General features: G+C 38.7%; 2 long non-coding RNA genes across 2 annotated transcripts; both read left to right on the top strand.

Moving 5' to 3' along the window:
* Window positions 1-5,744: 5,744 nt before the first annotated feature.
* On the top strand, window positions 5,745-8,544 carry LOC118437391. Its single transcript, XR_004836081.1, has 5 exons — window positions 5,745-5,899; window positions 5,964-6,102; window positions 6,680-7,090; window positions 7,181-7,593; window positions 7,669-8,544. It is a non-coding gene; the product is annotated as an uncharacterized LOC118437391 (long non-coding RNA).
* A 333-nt stretch (window positions 8,545-8,877) lies between these two features.
* On the top strand, window positions 8,878-10,378 carry LOC118437386. The gene is made up of 3 exons (XR_004836071.1): window positions 8,878-9,310; window positions 9,394-9,790; window positions 9,966-10,378. It is a non-coding gene; the product is annotated as an uncharacterized LOC118437386 (long non-coding RNA).
* Window positions 10,379-15,111: the final 4,733 nt, after the last annotated feature.

Here is a 15,111-nt window from a genome sequence, read left to right as displayed (position 1 = left end):
GGCACCCTAGGCAGTTGCCTAGGTCGCCTTACCCTTAAACGGGCCCTGGGTGGAGGGAGCTTGTTTAATACTTTTAAGTGCACTTCCTCACCTTAGAACTTTTTACTTTTTCAAGCTATATTTTATTACAAATGAGGAGATTTTCACATCGGGAACATATTTTAACAAACAAGTTGACCCGATCTACGCCAAATCGGTCAAATATATCCTCTGATATAGACAAAAGGTCAAAAAGTCACATTATCCAGGTTTTGTTATGGTTTTGGCAGGTGAGAGCTAATTTGGGTAATTCCTGCACATTTTGTTGAAAATGGGGGGAAGGTGAAGGAATAAAATTTCTCAAAATATATTTTTAAGTCCGTAGTACATCCCTTAAGTGAGATCCTATTCAATGAATTCGACCGGAGCTTGCAGCAGGACTCAGCACCAGTGCATAGGGCAAAAAATGATGTCAGCGTGGCTAAAAAATCAAATTCCGAACTTTATCTCCGCTTGGAAATTGTCATCCTCCAGTACCGTACCAACAGTGGTATATGGTGGCAGCAAATACCAGGCCCGGGGCCCGCAGGGGCCCGGGCTCGGTCGCTAGCTTTCCACTAGGTATAATGGACCTTTTGTCTATTGAAGATTAAAAAAAAGGTTTTGTTTAGATGTACCTAACATTAAACTGCTAGATATTATTTGTATTTCATGGGTAATTATTTTTGTATGAATTTGAGCAGACATACTGGACAATTTTTAATTTTAATAGCCTGACTTTCGAATCTTAAATTAATATGCAAAATCGTCATCTTAGCTGAACCTTCATGTTTTTTGGCAACTTGAAATGTGCCTTGCTAGGGAGCAAATTTACCATAAGCCAGGGACAAACTTTGGTATAAACTTAGGTCTCGCTCCGATTTTGACGAAACCACGATAATTATGTAACCTTAGACAAATAATTGAACACGTGTTTCAGGATTTTTCATAATGCTCAGCTTAAATGAAATTATGACGGAATCCGTGAGCGAGAATTTCTATTTTTACCGTGATATTTTCATGCGAGGGAGAAAAATACAGATTCTCGCATACTAATTCCATGCATGATAATTCGTTTAAGGTTAAAATGGGTCGGCATGAAGTGGTTTCCTCAAATTTTGACCCGACCAATTTTAAATTGCTCACGCACCCAAATAACCCGAACGGTAATTTTCATGTTCCTGAATGTTCGTGTTTTCGGTTGTGGAAGAAGTTTTGAATACATTGTCAGCCAAAGCAGGATTTTTCAAAACGTTGTTAATTTTAAAATTTTAACTCTATTTCAACAAGCAAGTAACATGTTTGCTAAAAAATTACCTCAATAAAATTATAAAAATTGTTTTTGGAAAAACTTTTAATGTTTGAAATTTTGATGCTATTTCGAAATCTTGAAAAAATGTTACAGACCAGAAAATTCGAAATTTTTTTTGAATTGTGGAAGTTTCTTAAACTCAATGTAATTCTGTGCAATAAAGTGCTTTAATTTTTTGAAATGGGGTAAAAATTTATTACTTTGAAAAACCCTGATTTGGCTTAAAATGTATTCACAAATTCTGGCACAACCGAAAACACGAACATTCAGGAAAACGAAAATTATGGTTCGAGTTATTTCGGTGTCTGAGCAATTTAAAATTACAATTTAATTGTCACTATTTTCCCTTGGATCTGGGAAAATAGTGTGCTCTAAATAGGTAAAATATTACTTCGTTCCTAAATACTACTAGTATTCTGGAGCGAAAACGATTGCGTAATATCGAATATATTTAACATGAAGGGCCCGGCACTGAAGCTCATACCAGGCCTGAAAATTTCACGGTACGGCTCTGTCATCCTCCTTGTTGGATTTGAATCTCTGGACTATGAAAAATGGTCAAAGTTATGGGCAAATGTGTGCTCTAAGCCTCGTAAAAGCCTGAAAGCTGTAAAAAATTCTTTGACCACGAAATGGAACAATTAGACTACGGATTCCGAGCGTGCTCCAATCGAGGGCTGTTGGCCGCGTCTTCAGCTCTGCATTAATGTTAGGGGTGGAAATTTCGAATACCAAAAATTGTTTTCCACTTAGAAATTAACTGGCTTTCCATTAAAATTTACTAGAAATTTGTAACACATAAACTGTTGAAGCTACAGCCTTTCAACTTACTAACACTTTACTTAGGCCACCTAGTATTATATTGCTGGTTGAATATTAAAATTACCGTTAATGTTATAAATTCAGGTAATTACCTCACATTTCACCTTCTTATTGAGGTCATGGGTGACAATGTGAAGCTTCAAGCCTTGTTTCGTGTTGACCGTTTTTAAGCACATGTAGCATTCAAATCCATTGCCTCGCCGTGGATCCTCTCAGTCTAACCAGAAAAATAATTTAAACAATAAACCTGAAATGCACTCCTAAATAATTTGATTGTAATTCTTCAAGGATGTCGCACCTGTTCAAAAATATTTCAGCATTTATTTCCTCCGATTTTAATTAACCAATATCGTAATGGTGTCGAGGCTAATGTCTTCTGCTGTCTCTAACCACTAAAGCCAAACTACTTTAACCTTTTTAGTCGCATATTTCGGACCAAGTGTATTTTTAGAAGGAGAAGGGTAAAGAATGTTGGTAAGGGTCCTGAGGCAAATGATCTGAACGCCAGGGTGGTGACGTGAAACAACTGTTCAATTCAAGGCAATCCTTCCCCTTAATTTAAATAACATGGACATCTAATTTGAATTTGAATTTTTGATTGGTCGAAATTTTTGGTTGTCGTGGTGGTTGGTTAGATTAATAGATCCAATCAAAAACTCGGATCAGGGTAACAAGTGACAGTGAAGTTAAACATCGGGACAATTTTGACCCCCTCCGCCCCTGGTGAGCGGTGGTAATAGATTCACCCCCCGACCACGTGAAAGGAAATCACATGATGCTACTTGACTTGTAGTGATATTATGGGCAACTTCGCACCACCACACAACTTTGTTGAGAATATGAACTGCACAATTGGTATTTTCGGGGTCAGGAAAATCGCAATTTTTGCGTTACATAATTTATAAATGTGTCATACAGATTGTGATGTCTGTTGCGATTGAGAGACCACGATTTAATCGAAAATCGGAGAATACTTTTATTACACCAAATGCTTACATATGTATGTACTTGAATGTTAAGAATAGTGGTGTAAAATTTGGACTATCGCATCGGCTTTATTCAAAAAAGTTTTGATCAGCACAATTTCATCAGCACTTACATACCTATACATGTACAGAGATTTCTCTTCAAACGAGCCTGAAATTTATACTATTTTTCAGCAATTATTAACAGAATGTAGACTATTATTTATTTATAATCAACTTTTGGGAATATTTGTCAGATTTTTTATTTTAAAATAATTCGATATCAAACACATACACATCGCCGGTCTAAAAATACAACCAGAAAAGTATACCAACAAATTTCCTGAATTAACACATTTCTAGAGTATGAAGAAGACAGTGTGTCACCAATTTCGAAAAGTAGAAAAACTCCTTCTGGCAGAAGTAGCATTCTCGAATGAATTAAATCACTCCAGAACTTGTTTAATTGATAGAAATTGAGCATTACAAGAAAATATATCAAAAATTAAGCCAAACATTCAAAAAATAGAGTCATTTTTGTTGTCATATTTTGGAGATTTTTAAGGTCATTTTTCATTCATATTTTGAGGTTTTATCATTCATTCATATCCGACGTCTGGTTATCAGCAGCGCCTCAGCGCCCTGGGCAACTGTTCCCTCACGGGCCCAGTAAGAACTCCATGAATTAACTTATTTGTATATGTGCTCCGAAAAGCTTTTGGGATAAGAGATACATTTCTGTGAACTTTTAAACCTGTTTTTACAGTTTGCATATAAATTTGGACTAGTTTGGTTAACATCAATTTATTTCTGAATACAGGAATCCTTTGTGCGCCTTTGTATAAACAAGTACCTTAGGGCGCCTAGGGGCGCCCTCAGAATTTGACGTTCTGAGCAATTGCCCTCTTCCAAATTTCGGGGCCTGCCTGTAGATGACAATATTTGTTTGTCAAAAACTATGTGATGCAAAAAATTAAGCTAAAAAGTTTATCAAATAGTCCTCAGACCGTTTCACATTTTTTAGAAGTTTTTCTACTGACCATTCTATCTTCACGAATATAAGAAAATCATTTATTAATTTTCCCAAATGTCGTTTTTATCTAGTGTACAGCCGGGCGCCTCACGGCGCCCTTGAGGATTTGGCGCCCTAGGCAGTTGCCTAGGTCGCCTTACCCTTAAACGGGCCCTGAATGTAGGCAGCGTACAACCTCGACGATCATGAGGGTTGAGGATACTATCGTTCATTTGGAAATATGCTATAATAATCTCCCCCATTGTGCTGAGAAGAACGATATGTCACTCGACATGGTTTTGTTAGAATTGGTAAGTCGCTGATGACCACACCCACTGGGGGTGTGGTTTCCAAATTTTAATTATGCTATAATAATCCCCCCATTGTGCTGAGAAGAACGATATGTCACTCGACATGGTTTCGTTAGAATTGGTAAGTCGCTGATGACCACTCCCACTGGGGGTGTGGTTTCCAAATTTCAATTATGCGGTTGAGATCCCCTCACTAAGCTGACAAGAATGATATGTCGCATGACGTACTTTAGTTGGGAATTCGCAGAAGCGCCAATGGCCACACCCCTTTGTCGCCAGGGGGTCAACGATAACATCCTGTCGTTCGGATGGGGTGCATCATCAATATTATGTCTAATGGCGATCTTGAATTCCGAAAATCACAGCGCTAGGAATTTTTTTCTACTTTAAGTGGTTGAATTTGTCCTTTGACCACTCCCACTTTGACTTGTAATGAGGGGGTGCGGCCAGATAATCGCTGGATACGATGACCTGACTATCCGCCAAGAATTGTATCCAGATCTTTCGAAACCCGACGTAGAATTTCGAAATTCGATACCAAAGTGTCACTTCATTTTTTTGACCTGGTGACCTGGATAACCGGTGGGTGGGGTCAAATTTCAAAAATCTGAAAATATATATTTCGCGCAAGGGTCCAAGGTTTCCAAAACGGGCGCCATTTTGAAAATCCATCAACAACTGACCGAGCAATTAATTTCGAAACTTCACATGTTATTACTTATGGAGAGGTCGGCCATTTAGCCTTTCATCTTTATTAACATTGGCCGATGTTCTACCTTTTCCAAATGGACCATAGCACGAGCTATCGTTCCCACTTCGCATGGTTGGGATACGAACGCGGGAAGCAAATTTTGGTCGAGGTTGTACGCTGACCAAAATTAATATTCATCCGACATCTGTTAGCACCTTCTGTAGAGTGATATCAATTACATGAATTTATTGCGTAATACCCAGGAACATCAATTTTTATGTACTTGTTATTATTAATGAAACTATATCTACTTCTCAAAATTCGTGATGCATCAAGCGGTTTATTCCAGTGATATCATTTTTAAAGCTCTATTTTAAAATTCCAAGTGCTTGGTGTTATAAAAAGGGTCCCCATTGACGAACATCTAAACCATGTGATACATATATATGCACTTGGATCACCGAGTGGAGTGGGTGGAAAGAATGTGTTACTTGACAGAAGGGTTGATTCTAGAAAAAAGTTCACTTGATTTCAAGTGCGCTATTTATAGTCTCGCATGGCTTTTACAAGCCACGTTTCATCCCTGAGCCTTATTCGACTAAAATATATTTATTGTGCAGGTAGAGAGCAGCTTGTGTTCAGTCAATGAGTAAGTCTCCGTAAGAATTATAATAAATATTGCATGGCGGTCCATTTTCTCGTCAGTTTTGAAATTTTAGGAGCAGAATAAGCTTGACAATCGGATAAAGGGCAAATTTCCCTGCACTGGTACGGAATCCAGAAAAGTATAGTTTTACTCCTTCCTTTACGCCTCGATACTTCTAAATTACAGGTTCGGAACCCAAATTGAAATGAGTCTACCAACAGCCAAGGTTCGGAAATGTTCCACCTGCTCAAAATCATTCAAAAGAAAGACGGACTTGGCCCGGCACATTATAACCCACGACCCGGAAGCCAAGGTGAAATGTCAGGTAACAATTTAAATTTAAGACGTATTATTAGCTCGCCCTACGTAGCACGGGAGCTATTGAATTCCTCTTGTCCGTCCGTCCGTCTGGTTGTTAACGACTTTTTTGTACCAATTGATGCTAATTAAACAGCCCCTTGACCAATATTGGATAAGTTGGGCGCACCATTGGTATCAAACAATCCGTGGTGCAAATGGTGCGAAATAATTGGGGGAATCGATGTATTCCGCACCAATGGTTAAAATTATCTGAAAGTTCTTGTTAGTCGTAGCAGACACATCTTAACCTCGAAATAATGTCAAAATTGTATCTCAATTTTACTCATTTCGGCCGCACCAATGGTGCAAAATTTTATCAAATTTCTGTTATTCCCCGCTAATTCTGTACCATTGGTGCAAAATTATATGAAAATTATGTATCTTTTTTGTCGGCTAATTCTGCACCTTTGGCGCAAAGTTATGTACAACTCATTAGAACAGGGTGAGCTACTTCTAACGTTACAACGGTTTATTCAATTTATGATTAATTTTACGATTCTGACCACCCAGTCACCCATGCTTTACCATTTCCTAATATTTAGATTTGCGGGCAAATTATGAAAAATCCACAAAGCTTACACGTTCACATGAGAGTGTCTCACACCAACCGGGAACGACCAAGTTGCGATATTTGTCATCGGGTGTGCTCTTCACATGCAAATTTACGAAGACACATTAGTTCCGTTCACAGCGCGATGAAACGACCTCGTCTTCCATGTGATTTTCCCGGATGTGGAAAAACCTGCCAGAACAGGGATGCCTTATCGAAACACTTAAGAAGTGAACATGCCGAAAATCCGACCCGATTTCCGTGCACGCTTTGTGGTAGAAAACTAAAAACCGCACAAAAATTTGAGGAGCACATTTCCACCCACACGACGGAAAAGGCCTACACTTGTTCCACTTGTGGGAGGAGTGGGTTCACCCAACAAAACGCCATGAAAAAACACGAGGTAGGAGTCAATTTTTCTCGCTAATATTTTGTCGGATAAAATAAAACGGCTAAAAATTTAGCAACTTATAAACACTGGCTTATTTTACAGGACACGCATTTGGAAATTTCGACCCGGAGGATTTTCCAGTGTGAACTTTGTCCTCAGATTTTCTTGAGTGGAGCGGCCTTAGTAAAACATGTGCAAGTTTGCATGAAAATCGGAGGAATTATCCGTGCACATTTTGTGACAAAAGATTGACGACATCAGTCAGTTTGAAACGACACGTGGAGAGAAAACATTCCGCCAGGATTCATTCCTGCGACCATGTGAATTCGCGAGTCACTCGAAAGCAGGTTTATCCCAGCACGCAAGGCATCACAATCCTGCGAATCGACGCGACTGTTACTTCTGCAGGAAGCCGTTGTGCACTTTTCCAATCTGGTGACACATTGTCGTCGTCATACCCTTGAAGGGTGAATATGTAATAAATTATTGTTGCTGTTATTGGATTTTATTGTGAGGTCAGTTAAATATACATATAAATACATACATATATAGTTATCTTATTACGCCAAATTTAATTTTTGAAATTTCAGCAAGTGTTTCCAAATGGTCATCTATATTATAAGCTGGAAATGTTTGTCTGCAACGGAAGTGAAACTAATTTGTCCGCAACGGAAGTAAAAGTGGAGAAAGTCAAGTTTCAAATGGCGCGAAAATTCGAATTAAATTTTTAATTAAAAAAATAAATACCCCCCAGGTAACCACCGTCTGACAAGCACCCCCAGATAACTACCTCCTGACAACCACTCCCAGATAACCATCTAAGATAATCACCCCCAGATAACCATCTAAGATAACCACCCCCAGATAACCATCTAAGATAACCACCCCCAGATAACCATCTAAGATAATCACCCCAGATGTACGCATAGCACAATACTGTTGTGACCTGAAACAACTCATCGATCTGTGATGAAGTTGTCGGTGCTGAGCTGTGCGCACAGCACAGGGTCGAAGAGTTATGTCATGTTTGAAGTGGGACTATTAAGCTTTGATGTGCTGTTCTGGGCTGTGCGCACAGCACAGGGTCGAAGAGTTGTGTCACGTTAGCAATGAGGCTATTGTGCTGTGACGTGGCACAACTCATCTGTGATTTGTTGTCTGATAGTGGTTATCTGGGAATGGTTGTCTGACGATGGTTCTTTAGGAATGATTATCGTGAGCGGTTGTCTAATAATAGTTATATTGGTTATCATGGACCCTGTACTTTAAAGTGAGGTAAAATTTGGTGGATGTCACTTTTGCTTCCATCGCGTGGAACAGTTACTTTCACTTTTCTTTCCAATATACATGTTCAGTTAATAAGAGGTATAATAAAAAAAATAATTCTGCGGAATTATGAACAAAATCCCACTCAATTTTCATGAAAATCAGTTGAGCTCTCGCCCGGCGGGAGACGGGCTTATACGCTAGTGTTAAATAAATAAATAAACCCCATGTTAAATAATCGTTTAAAATCTCTTTACTGGCCCTAAAAAGTTGTATTCCTCCCGTGTATTTTCTGCGCATGTGCGGGGGAATATCACTAACATGCACGCATTAACAATTAGATAAGGAGTACTTGACACTCACACATTGCATTTCAAATGAGAAAGTATGAGAGGAAGATGATCTGACTGATTTGATTGCATACATATTTATGTAATATCCGATTCGGTCCATTCATATTGCTATTTCTGTCCAAGGGAGAGAAAAGGTTGAGTGGTTGTAGGAATGTGCTCAGTGTCAGAAGGGTCGTTTCTAGAAGAAGGTGCACTTGCCTCAAAGGGTTTCTGCCAGGCACAGTTCATCCTTTTGACCTTTCTCTTCCTATAAATAAGTCAAGTAGAGAGGGGTTTGTGTTAAGTGCGTGAATAAGTCAATTTTCCACGGACATAAAATCAGGCATTTCAGTACATTTTCTCCGCAGTTTTGAAATTCTAGGAGAAGAATTGGGTTTATTTTTGGATAACAGAAACTTTGATACCCTGCTTCGTAACCCAGGAAAAGTGACGTTTTGCTTAGAAACTCTTTTGCGTAAACTTGGCACGTATGAATTGCATAGAAGTTGGAAAATTTGGAATTAAAATGGGCTCAACGCAAGAAAACGATTATAATTGTTCCACCTGCTCAACTAAGAAGCAATTAAGCAATCACATTTTAACGCACGACCCAGGAGCGAAGTTGAAATGTCAGGTAATCATGTAAATTTGTTAGACTAATTATAAAATTTCTACCGTTCAAAATTTCACATTTTATACCTTTCGTGCTGCATGCAGGTGTGTGGGAAAGTTTCGAAAAGCTCAAAAGCCTTGTCAAGACACGTGTCAATGTATCACGCCAACCGGGAACGACCAAGTTGCGACATTTGTCTCCGTGTATTTTCCACGGCAAAACATTTACGGACGCACATTGCTACCGTTCACAGCACGCTGAAACGACCATCGTTTTCCATGCGGGTTTCCTGATTGTGACAAATCCTATCTGTCGAAACGCCATGTTTCGAAACACGTTAAAACTGAACACACCGAGAATCCGACCCGATTTCCGTGCACACTTTGCGGTAAAGAATTCAAGACCAGAGAAAATCTTTCCACCCACACGACGGAGAAGGCCTTCATTTGTTCCACTTGTGGGAGGAGGTTTGCACATTCATCCAGCTTAAAAAGACATGAGGTACGAATCAATGCGCACCATAAATATTTTATTGGGTAAAATGAAGTAAAAATTTATTTCTAATTGTTGAGACAGATATTGTGGGTCGACTTTAAAAAAATAATTATCCCAGCACTTGGCAATTTTGTATTGTCTTCTTCAGGGCAGAATTTACACCGTTATTTCTTATTCACAGGTCACGCATTTAGAAAATTCTACCCGTAGGATTTTCAAGTGTGAACTTTGTCCTCAAATGTCCTTATCTAAGGCTGACTTACAAAGGCATGTGCAAGCTGTGCATGAAAATCTGAGGAATCATAGGTGCACATTTTGCGACAAAATGTTCTCGAGATCATCCCACTTGAGACAACACGTGGAGGCGAGACATCCCACGAGTTCGGAGAAGATTCATTCCTGCGACAAATGCGGGTATAAGAGCCACTCGAAAAGAAATTTAGACCGGCACGTATTGAGGCACAATAATACGCATCGACGAGAATGCTACTTCTGCAAGGAGCAGATTTCCTCCTTTTCGAATTTGGTGACACACTGTCGTCGTCATACTCTCGAACTGTGAGAAAGGAGAGGATTTATTGTTATTTTAATATTTCCAAAACGGTGATCATAAGTATAATAAATAATCTAAGTAATTTATAATTTATAATCATCTGTAATCTGTAAACAGCAGAGGAATATTCCGACAAGTGTATGGCGGAATGTAGCCAACGCTTTGACATGTAATTAGTGATGGCATTATTTCTCAAACTTACTGAATAAATGGAGGCAGTAAACTACGATGGGTGCTCGTCGAGAAATTGGGTTGGCATGCTACATGTGCTCAAAACCGTTCAGCAGAAAAGGAAGCCTAAAGCTCCACATCGTCACACATGGCGTCGATGCGAAGGTGAAATGCGAGGTAATCCTCCAAATTTATTTATAACATGGACAGTTATTTTAAAATTCATTCAACTACACACTTACGTTTTCGTCCTGCTTTTCAGATCTGCGGGAAAATCTTCAAAAACTCATTAAGTTTATCCACCCACGTGACATTGCTTCACATCAACCGGGACCGACCCAGTTGCGACATCTGTCACCGTGTATTTTTCACATCTGCTACTTTACGAAGACACATTGGTGCCGTCCACAACACGACAAACCGTTCTCGTCTTCAATGTGGGTTTCCTGGCTGTGATAAATTCTACCTAACGAAAGAAGATGTTTCAAGACACATAAGAACTGAACATGCCGAAAATCCGGTGCGATTCCCGTGCACACTTTGTGGTAGAGAATTCAAATACAGGCAAACCCTTGAGATTCACGTTACAACCCACACGACGGAAAAGGCCTACGTTTGTTCCACTTGTGGGAGGAGCTTCGGCCAACTGTAGGCCATGAAAAGTCACGAGGTATAAATAAATAAGTTTCTTAAATGTGTGAAATAAATATAACGATGAATAAATATTTTTTACATATGTATATTTTACAGGTTATACATTTGGAAAAGTCCACTCGATGTATTTTCAAGTGTAAGCTTTGTCCTCACACTTCATTACGGAGAGGTGATTTACAAAGACATATCCAAGTTGTGCATGAAAATCGGAGGAATTACCCGTGCACATTTTGTGACAAAAGATTCTCGACACGTGCAAACATGAGACGTCACCTGGACGCGAGACATCCCGCAAACGGTGAAAATATTCACTCCTGCGACAAGTGTGAATTCATAACCCACTCGAAAGGAAATTTAGCCCATCACGCGAGGCGTCACAATCCGGCGAATCGACGAGAGTGCTATTTCTGCCAGAAGCAGTTTTTCTACTTTCCAAAATTTTCCAGAACTTTTTTATACTTTACAAAATTGGTGGCACACTTTTGTCGTCACACTCTCGAACAATGAGAAATAAGGAAATTTGTTTTCTGGTCTTGTCTGATTGAATTTAGGCCGCCGATTTGTAGTTATCTTATTACACAAATTACATAAAATACACAGATTTGACAAACTTTTCTGAGCGGTTGATCATATCTGTTAGTAAAAATTAATCGTCTAAGATCTGTTATTAGGTTCTGAATATTTTTGACGCGGGTTTTCTAAATATATCTGCATATGTGTTTACCAGGAAATATTCCCTGCGCATGCACTTGCAATTACTGATGAAATTATATTTCTGAAAATTTTTAATGAATAAAGCGTCCTGGTTAATTTAAATAATTTGTGAGCATATATTGTCAACATACAATTATGTGGTGTCAAGAGGTGTCCACAATCAATCCAATTTTCGAGACTATTTTAGGTGGGGAAAAAATCTGAAATTTCAGAATATGCATTTGGAAAACAATTGAAGGCCTGCGATTTTTAAATTTGATTGTTTCCCTTGATTTTATTCGTTGATGAAATACTCAAAACGGGAAGATGCATAACGTCGTATTAATTCGAAAACGACGTAAGTGCAGGCGTGTGTTGTTGATCACATAGTCTCCCATATTTTTCGTTTCCTGATAATTAGGTTTGCAAGAAAATTTTGAAAAATTCTAGAACCTTATCAACTCACATGTCAGTACTTCACACTGATCGGAAACGACCAACTTGTCAGCGGGTGTGCTCTACTCTTTACTGCTTGCGTCAACATATTGCCACTCTTCACAGCGAGATTGAACGACCTCGCTTCCCATGTGGATTTCCCGGATGTATAAAAACCTACTCCAACAAGAATGGTTTATCGAAACACATAAAAACTGAACATTCCGAGAATCCTACCCGATTTCAGTGAACGCTTTGCAGTAAGGAATTCAAAACCAGATCCTACCACACGACCGAGAAAACATACAATTGCTCAACTTGTGGGAAGAACTTCTCGTGAAATTTAAGACAGCACCAGGTAGTGCCAGGTACAAATAAATCCTTCAAATGTTTCGTTGGGAAAAACGAAGGAAAAACATAGCAATTCAGAAATATTTGTTAATTTACAGGTGACACATTTGGAAAAATCGACCCGAAGGATTTTCAAGTGTTGCCTTTGTCCTCACACTTCCTTAAGTAAGGCTGACTTGCAAATGCATATCCAAGCTGTGCATGAAAACCAGAGGAATTATCCGTGCACATTTTGTGACAAAAAGTTCTCGACATCGACCACTATGAGGCATCACGTGGAAGCGATACATCCCGCGAATAGAATAGTATAGTTCTGTGCCCGCGAATAAGGAGAAGATTCATTCCTGCGATAACTGCCAGTTTATCACCTATTCGAGCCGAAATTTAGCTCATCATGCGAGGCGCCACAATCCCGCGAATCGACGAGAATGCTACTTCTGCCAGAAGGAGTTTTTCTACTTTTCGAAATTGGTGACACACTGTCTTCTTCATACTCTAGAAATGTGTTAATTCAGGAAATTTGTTGGTATACTTTTCTGGTTGTATTTTTAGACCGGCGATGTGTATGTGTTTGATATCGAATTATTTTAAAATAAAAAATCTGACAAATATTCCCAAAAGTTGATTATAAATAAATAATAGTCTACATTCTGTTAATAATTGCTGAAAAATAGTATAAATTTCAGGCTCGTTTGAAGAGAAATCTCTGTACATGTATAGGTATGTAAGTGCTGATGAAATTGTGCTGATCAAAACTTTTTTGAATAAAGCCGATGCGATAGTCCAAATTTTACACCACTATTCTTAACATTCAAGTACATACATATGTAAGCATTTGGTGTAATAAAAGTATTCTCCGATTTTCGATTAAATCGTGGTCTCTCAATCGCAACAGACATCACAATCTGTATGACACATTTATAAATTATGTAACGCAAAAATTGCGATTTTCCTGACCCCGAAAATACCAATTGTGCAGTTCATATTCTCAACAAAGTTGTGTGGTGGTGCGAAGTTGCCCATAATATCACTACAAGTCAAGTAGCATCATGTGATTTCCTTTCACGTGGTCGGGGGGTGAATCTATTACCACCGCTCACCAGGGGCGGAGGGGGTCAAAATTGTCCCGATGTTTAACTTCACTGTCACTTGTTACCCTGATCCGAGTTTTTGATTGGATCTATTAATCTAACCAACCACCACGACAACCAAAAATTTCGACCAATCAAAAATTCAAATTCAAATTAGATGTCCATGTTATTTAAATTAAGGGGAAGGATTGCCTTGAATTGAACAGTTGTTTCACGTCACCACCCTGGCGTTCAGATCATTTGCCTCAGGACCCTTACCAACATTCTTTACCCTTCTCCTTCTAAAAATACACTTGGTCCGAAATATGCGACTAAAAAGGTTAAAGTAGTTTGGCTTTAGTGGTTAGAGACAGCAGAAGACATTAGCCTCGACACCATTACGATATTGGTTAATTAAAATCGGAGGAAATAAATGCTGAAATATTTTTGAACAGGTGCGACATCCTTGAAGAATTACAATCAAATTATTTAGGAGTGCATTTCAGGTTTATTGTTTAAATTATTTTTCTGGTTAGACTGAGAGGATCCACGGCGAGGCAATGGATTTGAATGCTACATGTGCTTAAAAACGGTCAACACGAAACAAGGCTTGAAGCTTCACATTGTCACCCATGACCTCAATGAGAAGGTGAAATGTGAGGTAATTACCTGAATTTATAACATTAACGGTAATTTTAATATTCAACCAGCAATATAATACTAGGTGGCCTAAGTAAAGTGTTAGTAAGTTGAAACGCTGTAGCTTCAACAGTTTATGTGTTACAAATTTCTAGTAAATTTTAATGGAAAGCCAGTTAATTTCTAAGTGGAAAACAATTTTTGGTATTCGAAATTTCCACCCCTAACATTAATGCAGAGCTGAAGACGCGGCCAACAGCCCTCGATTGGAGCACGCTCGGAATCCGTAGTCTAATTGTTCCATTTCGTGGTCAAAGAATTTTTTACAGCTTTCAGGCTTTTACGAGGCTTAGAGCACACATTTGCCCATAACTTTGACCATTTTTCATAGTCCAGAGATTCAAATCCAACAAGGAGGATGACAGAGCCGTACCGTGAAATTTTCAGGCCTGGTATGAGCTTCAGTGCCGGGCCCTTCATGTTAAATATATTCGATATTACGCAATCGTTTTCGCTCCAGAATACTAGTAGTATTTAGGAACGAAGTAATATTTTACCTATTTAGAGCACACTATTTTCCCAGATCCAAGGGAAAATAGTGACAATTAAATTGTAATTTTAAATTGCTCAGACACCGAAATAACTCGAACCATAATTTTCGTTTTCCTGAATGTTCGTGTTTTCGGTTGTGCCAGAATTTGTGAATACATTTTAAGCCAAATCAGGGTTTTTCAAAGTAATAAATTTTTACCCCATTTCAA

This window comes from Folsomia candida, unplaced genomic scaffold, assembly GCF_002217175.1.
Source record: "Folsomia candida strain VU population unplaced genomic scaffold, ASM221717v1 Fcan01_Sc013, whole genome shotgun sequence".
NCBI classification, from domain to species: domain Eukaryota; kingdom Metazoa; phylum Arthropoda; class Collembola; order Entomobryomorpha; family Isotomidae; genus Folsomia; species Folsomia candida.
The sequence above is the reverse complement of the archived record's forward strand: the minus strand, read 5'-3'. Positions and strand labels throughout refer to the sequence as shown.